The 14,830-nt window shown below is 39.7% G+C and overlaps 2 long non-coding RNA genes across 4 annotated transcripts in view; one reads left to right on the forward strand and one right to left on the reverse strand.

Annotated features, from left to right (window-relative positions):
- The window catches only part of LOC147846150 (uncharacterized), a 145,501-nt gene extending 141,170 nt beyond the window's left edge, over positions 1–4,331 (forward strand). The window contains exon 3 of the long non-coding RNA XR_015481498.1: positions 4,307–4,331. This is a non-coding gene — a long non-coding RNA (uncharacterized LOC147846150). The remainder of the gene's footprint in view (positions 1–4,306) is intronic.
- Positions 1–14,830, reverse strand: part of LOC147846149 (uncharacterized) — a 264,765-nt gene that overhangs the window by 204,541 nt on the left and 45,394 nt on the right. For all 3 annotated transcript variants that reach the window (XR_015481496.1, XR_015481494.1, XR_015481495.1), the window contains exon 3: positions 2,163–2,244. This is a non-coding gene — a long non-coding RNA (uncharacterized LOC147846149). The remainder of the gene's footprint in view (positions 1–2,162; positions 2,245–14,830) is intronic.

Consider the following 14,830-nt stretch of genomic DNA (forward strand, 5'->3'; position numbering starts at 1 on the left):
CAAACAGTCAAAAAAACAACAGAAACTAAAACAGCTGATGGAGTATACACTAACCTGCGCATTATTCAGACACTAGATGGAGACAAACAGTCAAAAAAACAACAGAAACTAAAACAGCTGATGGAGTATACACTAACCTGCGCATTATTCAGACACTAGATGGAGACAAACAGTCAAAAAAACAACAGAAACTACAACAGCTGATGGAGTATACACTAACCTGTGCATTATTCAGACACTAGATGGAGACAAACAGTCAAAAACACAACAGAAACTAAAACAGCTGATGGAGTATACACTAACCTGCGCATTATTCAGACACTAGATGAAGACAAACAGTCAAAAACACAACAGAAACTAAAACAGCTGATGGAGTATACACTAACCTGCGCATTATTCAGACACTAGATGGAGACAAACAGTCAAACACACAACAGAAACTAAAACAGCTGATGGAGTATACACTAACCTGCGCATTATTCAGACACTAGATGGAGACAAACAGTCAAAAACACAACAGAGACTAAAACAGCTGATGGAGTATACACTAACCTGCGCATTATTCAGACACTAGATGGAGACAAACAGACAAAAACACAACAGAAACTAAAACAGCTGATGGAGTATACACTAACCTGTGCATTATTCAGACACTAGATGGAGACAAACAGTCAAAAACACAACACAAACTACAACAGCTGATGGAGTATACACTAACCTGCGCATTATTCAGACACTAGATGGAGACAAACAGTCAAACACACAACAGAAACTAAAACAGCTGATGGAGTATACACTAACCTGCGCATTATTCAGACACTAGATGGAGACAAACAGTCAAAAACACAACAGAGACTAAAACAGCTGATGGAGTATACACTAACCTGCGCATTATTCAGACACTAGATGGAGACAAACAGACAAAAACACAACAGAAACTAAAACAGCTGATGGAGTATACACTAACCTGTGCATTATTCAGACACTAGATGGAGACAAACAGTCAAAAACACAACACAAACTACAACAGCTGATGGAGTATACACTAACCTGCGCATTATTCAGACACTAGATGGAGACAAACAGTCAAAAACACAAAGCTTACAGACACTAAAGTCACTAAAGACATGAGTGTCCATTTAGAGGACTTCTAGTAACTGATGTAGGAAGATGAGCAGGAATCTTCAGTCTTCTTATAGCATCTCTTTGACATTTGAAAGACACATCCCACCTGCTGTGCGGCATCATCCTGACGCAGTCTAAATACAGCATCTCGCGTATGACAGTGGATGAATTACATATCAAACAGAGTGACAGACAGTCATATGGTCCATTTCCTCGGCTCATTACGCATGCATCATCTCATCTCTTCATGTTTGCTGTCTGACGCACAAGAGAAGACAAACATGCATCTGAACAGCACTGGCGTACTAAGAAGTACTTGCAGTACACTAGGGATAAAGTACATTGATGTGGTTATTATTGCAGAATAAAGGTTTATTGGAAGCCTGATGTGTATAAGACTGAAGGGATACTTGCCACAAAATGATTAAAATTAAGAAAAGGATATGAATTTTCCTCTTTAAACGTGCGGTATGTAGAGTTGAATTAGGTCTTGCAGTCTCAATTTAAAACACTGGGGAGGGTTATTTCACCTGGCCCATTATCCAATGACTCTACGCAAAGACAGGTTGCCAGATTGACCACACAAACATGAGCAAGTATGACTAACTATTGAGGCTACACAGTGTCCTTACTTTTAACTATCACATGTGATAAAAGGCTTATTTTCCATGTTTAAAGGAGTTACTAACTTAACCATCACCTGAAATTTCTATTATAGAAGCCGCTTCTATTTTTATTATCATAGCTGAAAAAACAGCGTAAACTACTATGACAATGATCACCCTCAGGTACTGATTATGGGCTTTATTCAGTGTTAAATGCTCCCAATGTGAGTTTGAACATTATTGTACGTCACTCTCACTGCCATACTGAAAGCAGAAGCAGATAGTTCAGCTCAAAACTTAAAATAAAATAACATATAGTTTAAATACAAATGTTGAACTGTGACTATATATCACAAAGCAAATATCAGTGACTCAGCATGTACTACAATCTTAAAGAGCTTTAATACTTATGAAATAGACCAAAACCCTTACCATTTTGTTGGAGCTGGTTGCAGCAGGGCCTTTATGACTTTAATGACATACGCTGTTTTCCAGCATCTGGCAACCTAGAGTGCTGAAAAATAATTGATTAAACTGTCAGTGGGCGGAGTTACAGAGATCAAAGCAGAGACAGACATTCCAAAACAGAACGCACATTCTCAAGGCAGAATAACTGACTGCAGCATTGATTTACAGATGTTTGATTGGCCTTTTTCTGAAACTCTGCACACATATTGTGGTGTTTTAATGATTTAGAAGAGTCAAAAACAAACAAACAGCACCTTTAAGGCTTTTACTGAGAGAGCATGCAGGTGGAGAGAGATGTAATTGTACACTTAATCCGAGAGTCTAAACGCTGTCAGATATTGAGTGTCAAGATCAGGATCTGAACATGTCAATGCTTGTCAGTCACTGATAGACAAAGTTCAAGCTTGTTTGTGATTGGTCAGTTTCGTTGCAGTCAGAAAGTGTGCGTTTGCACGGATGTTGCCAAGCATCGACATGTTTGTTGTCTAGTTTTCTTCTCCAGGACTTTTCTCAATCTGGATTTCTCTCAATATCTGGAAGCATTTAACATCATACACTGAATATGTTTTACACAGCGGATGCACTGTCAGCTGCAACCCAGTTCTGGGAAACACCCAAACACACACATTCTCACACACACACTCATAAACTACACCCAATTTAGTTCATCGATTCACCTATAGTGCATGTGTTTGGACCGGAGCACCCAGACACACCAACGCAGGGAGAACATGCAAACTCCACACAGAAACACCAACTGGCCTATCTGGGACTCGAACCAGCGACCTTCATGCAGTGAGGCCACAGTGCTAACTTTTCTGTCCTCAGCTCAGCATTATTGAGGCTTTTCTGATCATTAATATGCAGGAATATGAGATATTAGAGAAGACGAAGGTAATGAGGCGTGATTGATCCTGTAGAATCAATACCTGTCTGATCGGTGACGATGTTAATGATTCACATTCAGAGCTGCTCATTGGAGGATGTGGCCAATTCACTTCAGGACACATGCTAATGAGACAGCTTGAGGATGGAGGAATAAAATAAACAATATTAAGGGAGAAACGCTGGTTCGAGTCCCGGCTGGATCAGTTGGTGTTTCTGTGTGGAGTTTGCATGTTCTCCCTGTGTTGGCGTGGGTTTACTCCATGTGCTCCAGTTACAGTCCAAACACATGTGCTATGGGGGAACTGATCAACTAAATTGGCTGTAGTGTATGTGTGTGAATGAGTGTGTATGGGTGTTTCCCAGTACTTGCATCCGCTGCATTAAAGATATACTGGATAAGTTGGTGGTTCATTCCGCTGTGGCGACCCCTGATTTACAAAGGAACTAAGCTGAAAATGAATGAATGATAATCATTATGGACTTCATGACATTCACTGATCTGCATGGTGTAACTCAGGCTTCAAACACTCCTATCAGACGGGTTGTTTGTAACTGGGTCAAGGACCGGGTCGCCCTGCAGGAAGTTTCCGTGTTTGTAATTTAACACACAGGCTTTTATTCAAGAGTGAGACCGAAAGGCAGGAGACAAAGGCACAGTATAACATAATATAACCTTCCCTCCCAGTGCTCTCGGCTGTCAGAGTGCCTGAGAGATTGTTGAGGACGTTATATCCAGAACTGTAAACTATGCAGAATTATTATCTGTCCTGTATATTTTATCCGCAAAATCTGTTTAAGTGGTCTTCTTCAGCACATTTCTAAATATAGTAGTTTTAATAACTCATTTCTAATAACTGATTTCTTTTCTCTCTGTCATGATGACAGTAGATAATATTAGACTGGATATTCTTCAAGACACTAGTGTTCAGCTTAAAGTGACATTTAACCGCTTAACTACGGTAATTAGGGTAAAGTTAGGGTGAGGAAAAAATTGCAAAAAAAAAAAATAGCTCCTGGGATGTTTTTAGCGCTCTCCAGAAATGTACACAGGAGTACGTATCCATAACGAGCATGACTTGCCGAATGCACGTTTGATATTTGCAGTTTTTTTTTTTCACATTTATAGTTGTTTTGAATCTGCCATTATGCTGACACACAGGCATTTGTAGCTCCGCCCCCTTCTGAAAAGAGCACAATCTCATTTGCATTTAAAGCGACAGTCGCCAAAATGCCACAATTAGGATCAAAGCCTGAAAGGGGCAGTTGCAGAGAGTTTATTATCCGCGTGCTATTCTCAGCTCAAACTTCACTACACACCCATCAGAGGCTCATCTCACATCTTATGTAAATAATGGGTCACCTTTAACATAAGTCACAATACTGTATGCACGCATGCATATGGTGAAAAGAAGAATAAAAAACTAACTTCAGATCTTGAGGAAAAGCTAGATTATATAGATGAGTGTGCAGGAGTACATGATGTCTGTAAACACAAATAAACGCATGAGAACCGACGAGCGAGACTTTCATTTGGTCTTTATGATGGAGGAAACAGCCGGGTTTGAATAGTTTTACTGCAGTACATCTATTTTCGAAAGCCAGCAATCATAACTACAAATGTCCTGCTTTCAACCGAACTCAGTTTACTCCCAGAATAGACTGTTCAAGCGGATTTCAGAGAGATGTTTTGTCATTTCAAGGTTACATAATTTGAACATTCCTCTGTCTATTTTAGCATGACTGAAGGCTACTGTCAAGGACATCAGACTTTAGCATTCACTATGCTTTCTTTCCCACATGGTAAAAAAAGATTTAAGATAAATAAAACCTACATTATATATTAAAATATATTTTTATATAATTCATATTTTTTTTAAATAGTCTACAAACATATTCGACCATCCAATTTTTAAAATAACAACTATATTATCATGTAACATTAAGAAAACTTTATTTTTATATCAACCAATAAACATAATTACATTTGTTATTTGTTTATACTGTATTTTTATGATACATAAGATGCATATGTGGTATTATTTTTAGTATTATTATTATTATTTTAATTATTACACTAATTAATTTTAAATAATAGACACTACCTGACAAAAGTCTTGTCGCTTATTCAAGTTTTAGTAACAACCAGTAATAGCTTGACTTCTAGTTGATGATTTGGTGTCAGAAGTGTGTCTATGAAAGGTGAAGGCCTCTAGATTTTGCTGATTTGAGCTCAATAAATCTGATCATGTCTTAATGTTGACTGATTTGATGAGGACAGTGCGCTCTGACTCTGCTCAGACTAAAGTCTCATCACTGAACAGAAATAATGTCCAGTATAGAATATAAAGTCCTGCTGCAGTGGAGACAGAATGAAGATTGTGTCCGACTCCATCATGAGCTTGGAGGACTGCATCCATACATCTCTGACATGACTCACATCACTGATTAATAAAGTCATCTGGAATGAAGAAGAAAGCCTTCAGCAGGATCCCAGAGTTCATCAAGAGTCTTTGTGTTCATCTTTAACGCCTCCTCCTTTATCATGCTCAATAATGTTCATGTCTGGTGACTGGGCTGGCCAATCCTGCAGCAGCTTGACCTTCAGGTGCTTTGATGTGGAGGCTGAAGTATGAGCAGGAGCGCTATCCTGCTGGAGAATTGTCCCTCTGCTGTGGTTTGTAATGTAATGGGCAGCACAGACGTCTTGATATCTCATGCTGGTGATGTTGCAGATCTCTTGCACGCCCCCATACTGAATGAGCCCCAAACCATGAGTTCTCCTTCACCAAACTTGACTGATTTCTGTGAGAATCTTGGTCCATGCTGGTTCCAGTAGGTCTTCTGTCTTTTGTCAGATGCAGATCAGCAGATGATCCAGCAGAGAAATCCACCTTCTGACACTTTCACACATCATCAACTAGAAGTCCAGATATTATTTGCTGCTCCTACAACTGAGATCCACCTCAAGACTTTAGTCAGGCAGTGTACAGTTGAATTTCCAAACACATTCTACTATAAGGCTGACCGTTTTGTCTTCACCCTAAATATATTTACAAGTATATGTTTATATTTGTACTCTTTTAAGTATATATTTATACATTAGAGCAGTGGTTCTCAAATTTTTTTCATCAAGTACCACCTCAGAAAAAAATTATCTCTCCAAGTACCACCGAAAAGAGCAGTATTGAAATACAGTAGTATAGTAGGCCCAGTAAAGCAGCTACAACTCTGCACAGTTAAAAAATGTGGCAAATTACCTCAGAAATATAAGCTATATGTCATATATGGCATACTATATACATCATTGTTGATCAATTTTGAAATATATGTAGCATGTACATGCCATATTTCATTCCTCCGCGTACCACTAGAAGGAAGCCCGCGTACCACTTGTGGTACACGTACCACAGTTTGAGAACCACTGCATTAGAACAACACAGATATATTCATACCATATCAACGTTGATGCGATTAAACAAAAGATCCGAACCCAACTCGATTCATTTATTCGACTCTGAGTCAATCAATAGCTTTAAACATGCTGCACTTTCAGATTGAACCCTCAGCTGGATGTGTTCATTCACGTCATACACACTACATAGGAGGTCATTTACAAAAACTAATTTTCTAATTTTCTTTTCTAAAATAAGCCTATAAAATGATTCTTGATTTAAGAAATATTAGATTCTGGACTAAAAACAAGACAAAAAGTCATTTTTTTTTATTTTATTTTAATTTATTTTTTGCAGTGTTGGACTGTAGCGCTCACTGCGAGTCTCTTTTAAACCCACTCTAATGTTAAATTGCATTCTGCTCTCTCTCTCTCTCTCTCTCTCTCTCTCTGTGCCAGGAATATAATTTTCTTGCACATCGTAAAGAGAAAAGGTTGAGAAGTTTCCGACTGCGAGAGCTCTTTTGTGCCCTTTTCTACATCTCCCATTACTCCCTCAATGCCCATAGTCTCTACACTCACCCATATATATGTTCAAAATCACCCCCTATACCCTCATTCAATATTCCTCACATCAGTCCACTAACATAGTCCACTTGAAGGAGTGAATGAAACACTGTTTAGTGTGTGTGTGTGTGTGTTTTACTGTTTAACCCTAGAGCAGCCCCCAAAATATCACAGTTAGGTTGCTTGGGGTCCTCCTGACCTCAAACATTTAAAAATATAAATATAAATAAATCATATAAAAAAATATTAATTTTTATATGATAAACTATAAATCATTTACGTGCAGTCACTTTTAAATTGTGCAGCGTAGGCTAATTTTGAAAATGTACCCCTGTATGCATTTCTGGAGAGCGTGAGTTATGTAGCCAGAGGTACATATTGCTGCATTGCGCCTTTAAAACGAATGCTACAGGGAATTATGATTTTCACGCTAGCAGCTGACGCGATTTGAGTCTGACAAAGAACGCTTCCAGAAAGCAGGTAAAACAAAAACAAAAGGCAAAAAGGAAACTAAACAAGTAAATAGCGGGGTGAGAATGTGGAAAGATCTGAAAACGTGGTAAAAATCAGACTTTTCTTTTTCTGGATTTCTTTTGAAAACACTGTTGGTTGGGTTTAAGAAATGGACATCATTGGGGTTTTTTAGGTCAGTCGGTCGGTCGGTAAGTCAGTCAGTTTACAAAGGCCTCTGGTGGATATACGTGAGGCTCGAATGGCCCGATAGAAAGTTGAGATCTGAAAAAGCGTACATATCGCCCTCTAGTGGATTTGTGAAAACTGCAAACAGCCTCCTGGAACGTTTTAGGTGCTCTCCAGAAATGTATACAGGGGTATGTTGTAATGAGCCGGAGATGAATTAATCATAAAAAGCTCAAACCTTATTTTAATGTACAGTTCACGCTATTAATAATCCATTAACAATGACTTTTAGCTCAATATACTGCTAATCAATTAGTTGGGTTTAGATATTGGTCAGGATTAGGGATGTAAAATAAGATTACACTTTATAAATGCCATTAAACACTTCATATCGTAATATTAGGCAGGTAATAAGACAGCAGTGAATGGTGTGATTTATAACTTAAACTAAAGTGTTGCCAAAACATAATATTAAAATAAAACATGTCTTCCATGTATCAGTATGCTAGGTTTTGCCTAACGCAGGATCATTATTGATACGTACCCCTGTATGCATTTCTGGAGAGCGCAAAATGCGTCCCAGGAGCTGCATTTTTTTGGAGTTTTTGTTTTAGCAGATCCACCAGAGGCCGCTGTGTACGCTTTTTTAGATCCCAAATTGTTCTCAAGAGTGCCATTTCTGCCTGCTATTCTCATGTAAATCCACCAGAGGCCGCTGTCGACTGACTGACCAACAGATCCCCCCGGCCCACCCTCTTCCCTAAACCCAACCGACAGTGTTTTCAAAAGCAATGCAGAAAAAGAAAAGCCCTCGGCTGATTTTTACCACGTTTTCAGATCTTACCACGTTCTCACCCTGTTATTTACTTGTTTAATTTATTTTTGGCTTTTATTTTTCCTGCTTTCTGGAATCGTTCTTCGCTGGACTAGAACCCCCTCATCGCTGTCAACTCCTCTCTGCATCTCAAGTCCGTGACATACCCGGCGAGCCACTGGGCAAACTGGTAACAGCCCTAAAGCGGTCCACACGAAAGTAAATGGTCAGCGGGTACCACGGACACAAAAACAGAAGCCATCAGTGGCATCATACTTCTCAGTAGCGCTGGTTTTAAAGACGAAATACAGCCATACATACCCCTGGCTACAGAAATGTATATAGGGGTGCGTATCCACAACAAGCCTATGTTGGTTTTACTATACTAAGTGTTAAAGACATTTCAAAAGCAAAACAGAAAAGCATACGTCCATAGTGTATGTGTATAAATACATCGTGAGTCATTGTACATATTTATAGTCACTGAGCCAGCGGCAGCTAAAATAGAAAATCACATTATACTCCAGGAGAAGAAAACATATGCATTCATTAGTACCTACATGCTATATATAAAGGGGAAAAAATGTCTTAATTAGAGTTTAGTCTTGTTTCTAGTCTAAAACTCCTTAAATCAAGCATCATTTTTTGACAAACAAGAAATATTGTCTTGTTTTCAGAAATAATGAGTCAAAATTAATAGATTTTTTCCTTGAAACAAGCAAAATAATCTTGTTTTTGCTTTGAAGAAGCGTTACTTTGCTTGTTTTAAGGTAAAACTCACTTAGTTTTGGCTCATTACCTCTGAAAACTACACAATAGTTCTTGCTTGTCTAGATAATGCTTCTTGATTTAAGAATTTGTAGACATTTAGACTTAAAAACAAGACTAAAACTAAAACGAAATCCTGCTGTACCAATATCCGAGCGCTAATTTAAAACCCCACATGCTATCTTTTAAGGCCGAAGGTCATTATTATTAATCCAAATCACAATTATAACAACGTTTCCCTTTCGGCAGTGATAATCTAATGCTCCGGACAGATTGCAAGAAGAATATTTCGTGGATTAATATTATTCTGCGGTCTATATAATTACAGCAGTGGTCTTCCGGTAGCTTCTTCAGCTAATCAGATTTATGGCAGGCTGCGTCTGTAATTATTTACTCCATTAGTGGCCGACACAAAGTGCACTGGTTTGCAAAATTACAATCCTTATCTGAATGTTCCAGAAACTTCACTGTATCCTCCACGCAAATGTGTAGATTTAATGGGAAATGTGGAAGTTGGGTTAAGGACAGTGTATCTGGTCGACGTTTCTGAGAGTTGTATAAAAGTTTTCCTCGCTACTTGAGGAGAACTGGAACATTGTCTCAGAACTGGATTTTAAATTATATATTTAATACATTTTTTGTTTAAATGTAGGGTTATGGGGACTATCCTAAAAGAAAACATTAGAACATTTTCTTACTTACTACAGTTGTTGTCTTGTTTCTATTCTAAAACTCCAATGCCAACAGGGTAAGAAAAACAAACGTATTTCAAAGCGAAAGCAGGATTATTGTGCAGATTACTTTACTTGCTTTAATGCAGGGTTTTTCAAAGTCTAAGACAGTGGGCCTCCCTTTTGACACAACTCATCCATTGGCGCCCCCCTCCTCCCAAACACACACGCACGCACGCACGCACACAAACACGCACACACACACAAACACACACACACACGCACACACGCACACACACACACACACACACACACACACACACACACACATATATATATATATATATACATATAAAGACACAGACAGATGTCAGACTGTTAACTCACTTTTATCATCATTTGCATGAAAGGTCAATTATTTACAGAGTAATAACAAGTATTTTAATATAATGTTTTTAAAACAAGGATGATGGTTCAATATGAATAGAACAGATCCAAGAACTGTCCATCCTAGTCAAAACAGTCGAAGTTTAGCGGGTTTAGCGGGTCTCAAAAAATGTTTTGACAAACCACACATAAAGGTCGTGGTTCATCAGCTGGCCCTGTCCACGTAAATCCTAAACTCAAATACTGACCATCATATCGTCGTCTTTTGGGTTTAAGCCCTGAACTTGAAGGATTTTGTGGCGAGGGGGCGTGGCCGAGAGCCGTGGGAACGGAGTGAGGCCACCGCGTAAGTGGATAGATACACCTGCGGTGCGCACCTGCCTCAGATCCCACGGAAAGAGCACTGGATCATAAAATGAGGAACGAGGGCAGAGGAAGCCGAGAGAGGACCGAACCCGGACATATTTTACTTTTGCTTTTAGTTTGACGGCAGTCTCCGTGAGGAGCTGCCGTCCGTTTGTGCCGTCACTGTTATTAATAAATCATTTTAAAACTGCGTCGGTTCTCCGCCTCCTTCTTCCCGGCGGCCAAAGGGCCGTGAACTTCATTACATCTTTGAATCGGGGGGTCTCAGAAACCGACCCATTGTGGGTCTGGGTAAAAAAGGTTTTCTTATATTTGACGTATTATTTTTTTTGCTTTGTTTAATTAAAACGTTTAAATATAATAAAAAATACATATAATAATTAAACTTAATAATTATATTTTCATTATATTATATTTTTTCCCGCGCCTCCCCTGACATGCTCTGGCGCCCCCCAGGGGAGGCGCGCCTCACACTTTGAAAACCCCTGCTTTAATGAAAAACTCTCTTCATTTTGACTCATTAATGCTCAAAACAAGACAATATTTCTGCAAGAAGTTTTGGATATTTGGATATCTAAACACTACAAAAAAAAAAACAACCCAGGCTCATTATTGGAGTGTACTCCTGTATAGATTTCTGGAGAGCGCCAAATACGTCCCAGGAGGTATGTTTATTTGCAGTTTTTGTTTTCGAGAATTTACTAGAGACCGCTGTGTACACTTTTTCAGATCTCGAATTTCTCTTGCGGTCAAATCTGCGACATATATGGCGACTTACTGGGCAAACGTAACAGCGGGAAAGCCGTTCGTAAGCAGTCAGATGGTAGCGTGGAAAGAAACAGCATCATACCGCCACCGTACCTCTGGCTACATAATTCACGCTCTCCAGAAATGTATACGGGGGTATGTATCCACAATGAGCCTATGATGAATTTATTGTAACAAAGTTATAAATGGCCCATTTCCACTAAGTGGTTCGGTTTGGTTCGGTACGCCTGTTTCCACTAGTAAAAGATACCAAAAAGTGAACCATACTTTACCACTTTTTGGGTACCCTTTCCAAAGGGCACCTAGCACAACAAAATGGTACCAAAAAGGCGGAGCAACAAGCACAACTGAACGCTATTGGCTTACAGAGAAACATCACTAGCGCGTGCACAAGCCAGGAGAATGAAAACAAAGGAAGCGCCACTTTTAAATACTTAGCTGAGACATTACATCATTATAATATATACATTTAATAGCAGCCATGCTCGACCTGAGCTCAAACAAACCTTGTAGATATCCTGATGAACAGCCACAAATCCAAGAAGAAGAGCTGAATCTGCCGTATGTACTCTTGTTGTTTACGAGGTAGTCTATGAGCACAAGTGGTTTCACTTTTTCCAGAAAGCTCGCGATCGCTCGCCATGCGTCTATATTTGAAATTGGGAACTTCTTGAGCTGAAAATAGTAACGTGCGCATGATTATTGAAGAGCTACAGACATCTGATCCTTTCAGAAACGGACAAACTCGAGAGTGAAGCAAAACAAAGGAGGAAATGATTCTTTCAGCAACCTAAAAGATGAACACACTGCCATGTTTAATAATCATCATCTTCTGGACTATTCTGAACTGGGAATGACGGAGTTACTCTCTAACAGAGGCTACATGTGCTGCTGAAGATTACAGACGCAGATGAGAGGTTTGCTCTGACTGTTGGCTATATTTCATGTTGTTTTTGAACCCAAATAAGGACTAAATGTCTGTTGTGTGTAGTTTTTCTATAAGTGGTATCATATTAGAGGCTGTAAGGGTCTGTATGTGTTGCATTATTTATTGTTTATAATGGCAGACGTTTTATATCATGTTCAGGTTAGTAATAAACCTTTATACACAAGTATTTGTGTGTATAAAGCATCTGTTTTGTGAGAAGTGCTTCTCATATGATATGTGAGCGACCCGTACAGCTTTACTGTAGACATTTTCTCGAGCGAGTGACTAAAACTTTCTGCCGAACACCACGCCCACCACAAGAATACATTTGGTACCCTGGGGCAGTTGAGACCCAAGCCTGATAAAGGTGACCCATACCGAACCATACCGTACCACTTAGTGGAAACAGGGCCATGTATAGCTGCTGTCAGCTTTGTGCAAACCCTTGTGTTGTGTTCACATCCCGCCCCTTACTTTAGTGTTCTTGATCAAAACTGACCGGTCTGTTTGAGCTGCTCTTAGGGCACACTCACACTATGCTATCCGAATCGTGCCCAGGTCCACTTCACAGACCGTTTGAGAAGTGTGAGTGCACTGAATTGGGCTCACGCACAGTTCAGTTGGCCGGCCCTGGCCCGGTTGGAAGAGGTATGCCATTTACATTTACATTTAGTCATTTGGCAGATGCTTTTATCCAAAGTGACTTACAAATGAGGACAAGGAAGCAATTTACACAACTATAAGAGCAACAATGAAGAAGTGCTGTATGTAAAGAAAGTGTAAGAAGCAAAACAGTAGTAATTCTTTTTTATTTTTTTATTAATGTAGTTAGTGGAGGAGTCAGAGAGGCAATTGCAGATTAGGAAGTGAGGTGGAGACTAAATATTTGAGTTTTTAGTGGTTTCTTGAAGACAGCGAGTGACTCTGCCGTTCTGATGCAGTTAGGGAGTTCATTCCACCAACTGGGCAGATTGAATGCGAGAGTTCGGGAAAGTGATTTCTTCCCTCTTTGGGATGGAACCACGAGGCGACGTTCATTCACAGAACGCAAGTTTCTGGAGGGCACATACATCTGCAGAAGTGAGAGCAGATAAGAAGGAGCAAAGCCAGAAGTCACTTTGTAGGCAAACATCAGAGCTTTGAATTTGATGCGAGCTGCAACTGGCAGCCAGTGCAAACGGATGAGCAGCGGAGTGACATGTGCTCATTTAGGTTCATTAAAGACCACTCGTGCTGCTGCGTTCTGAAGCAGATGAAGAGGTTTGATAGAGTTAGCTGGAAGCCCGGCTAGTAGAGAGTTGCAATAGTCCAGTCTGGAGAGAACAAGAGCTTGAACAAGGAGTTGAGCTGCATGTTCAGATATGTTTCTGATGTTTTAGAGTGCGAATCTGCACGATCGAGCAGTTCTAGAAATGTGCTCAGAGAAGTTTAGTTGGTCGTCAATCGTTACTCCAAGGCTTTTCACTATTTTGGATGCAGTAATGGTTGCCAAATGTGCCAAGGCGCAGTTCACTGCGGCTCAGGCGCAGTACACTTTAAGGGACTGTTTAATATGGATTTATTAATCATTCTTACGGTTTAATGAACACAAACTGTCGTAGATTATTAAAGATGCAAATCCCTCACTGGCCATTTTTGAGCGAGATGCTAACGGTGAAGATGAAAAGCTTACAAATTAGCCACTTAACTGACGAAACGTAAACATGGCTACGAGATTAGGCTGGAGGACTGGCACATAAGCACGGAAAAGACATTGTTCAGTCTGAAATATGTGTGTGTGTGTGAGTGAGTGAGTGAGTGAGTGAGTGAGTGAGTGAGTGAGTGAGTGAGTGAGTGAGTGAGTGAGTGAGTGAGTGAGTGAGTGAGTTGGATAATGTGTAAGGGTATGTTTCCTGTCTGATGGATGAATATAGTCTGGATCCCCATTCATTTCCAATGGTGGTCACTTTTGACCCGAAACACCACAGGTGTAACAAGGTTGATTAAAACACTTAAAATTCAACGAAAGAGGTGATCATCACTTGTTCAAGTGCACAGTGTTGAGGATATCATAAGGCCTTGAGGCAATCAGATGTAAAACACAATATTTATGATTGTTTATAGTTGTAAATCGGTCAGATTTGACCCGAGCACGACATGAAGCTTAAATGATGGTGCCTCTTAATTGTGCAAACCTCTTATTATAGATGTGTACGAGCAAAAGACATTGTTCAGTCTGAAATGTGTGTGTGAGCGTGTGAGTGAGTGAATTGGGGTGGTTATGGGGATGTTTTCTGTCTGATGGATGAATATAGTCTGGATCCCCATTCATTTCCAATGGCGGTCACTTTTGACCCGAAACAACACAGGTGTAACATGGTTGATTAAAACACTTAAAATTCAACGAAAGAGGTGATCATCACTTGTTCAAGTGCGCAGTGTGGAGGATATCATAAGGCCTTGAGG

The sequence above is a fragment of the Danio rerio genome, chromosome 3 (assembly GCF_052040795.2).
Source record: "Danio rerio strain M-AB ecotype USA chromosome 3, GRCz13ab, whole genome shotgun sequence".
NCBI lineage: Eukaryota > Metazoa > Chordata > Actinopteri > Cypriniformes > Danionidae > Danio > Danio rerio.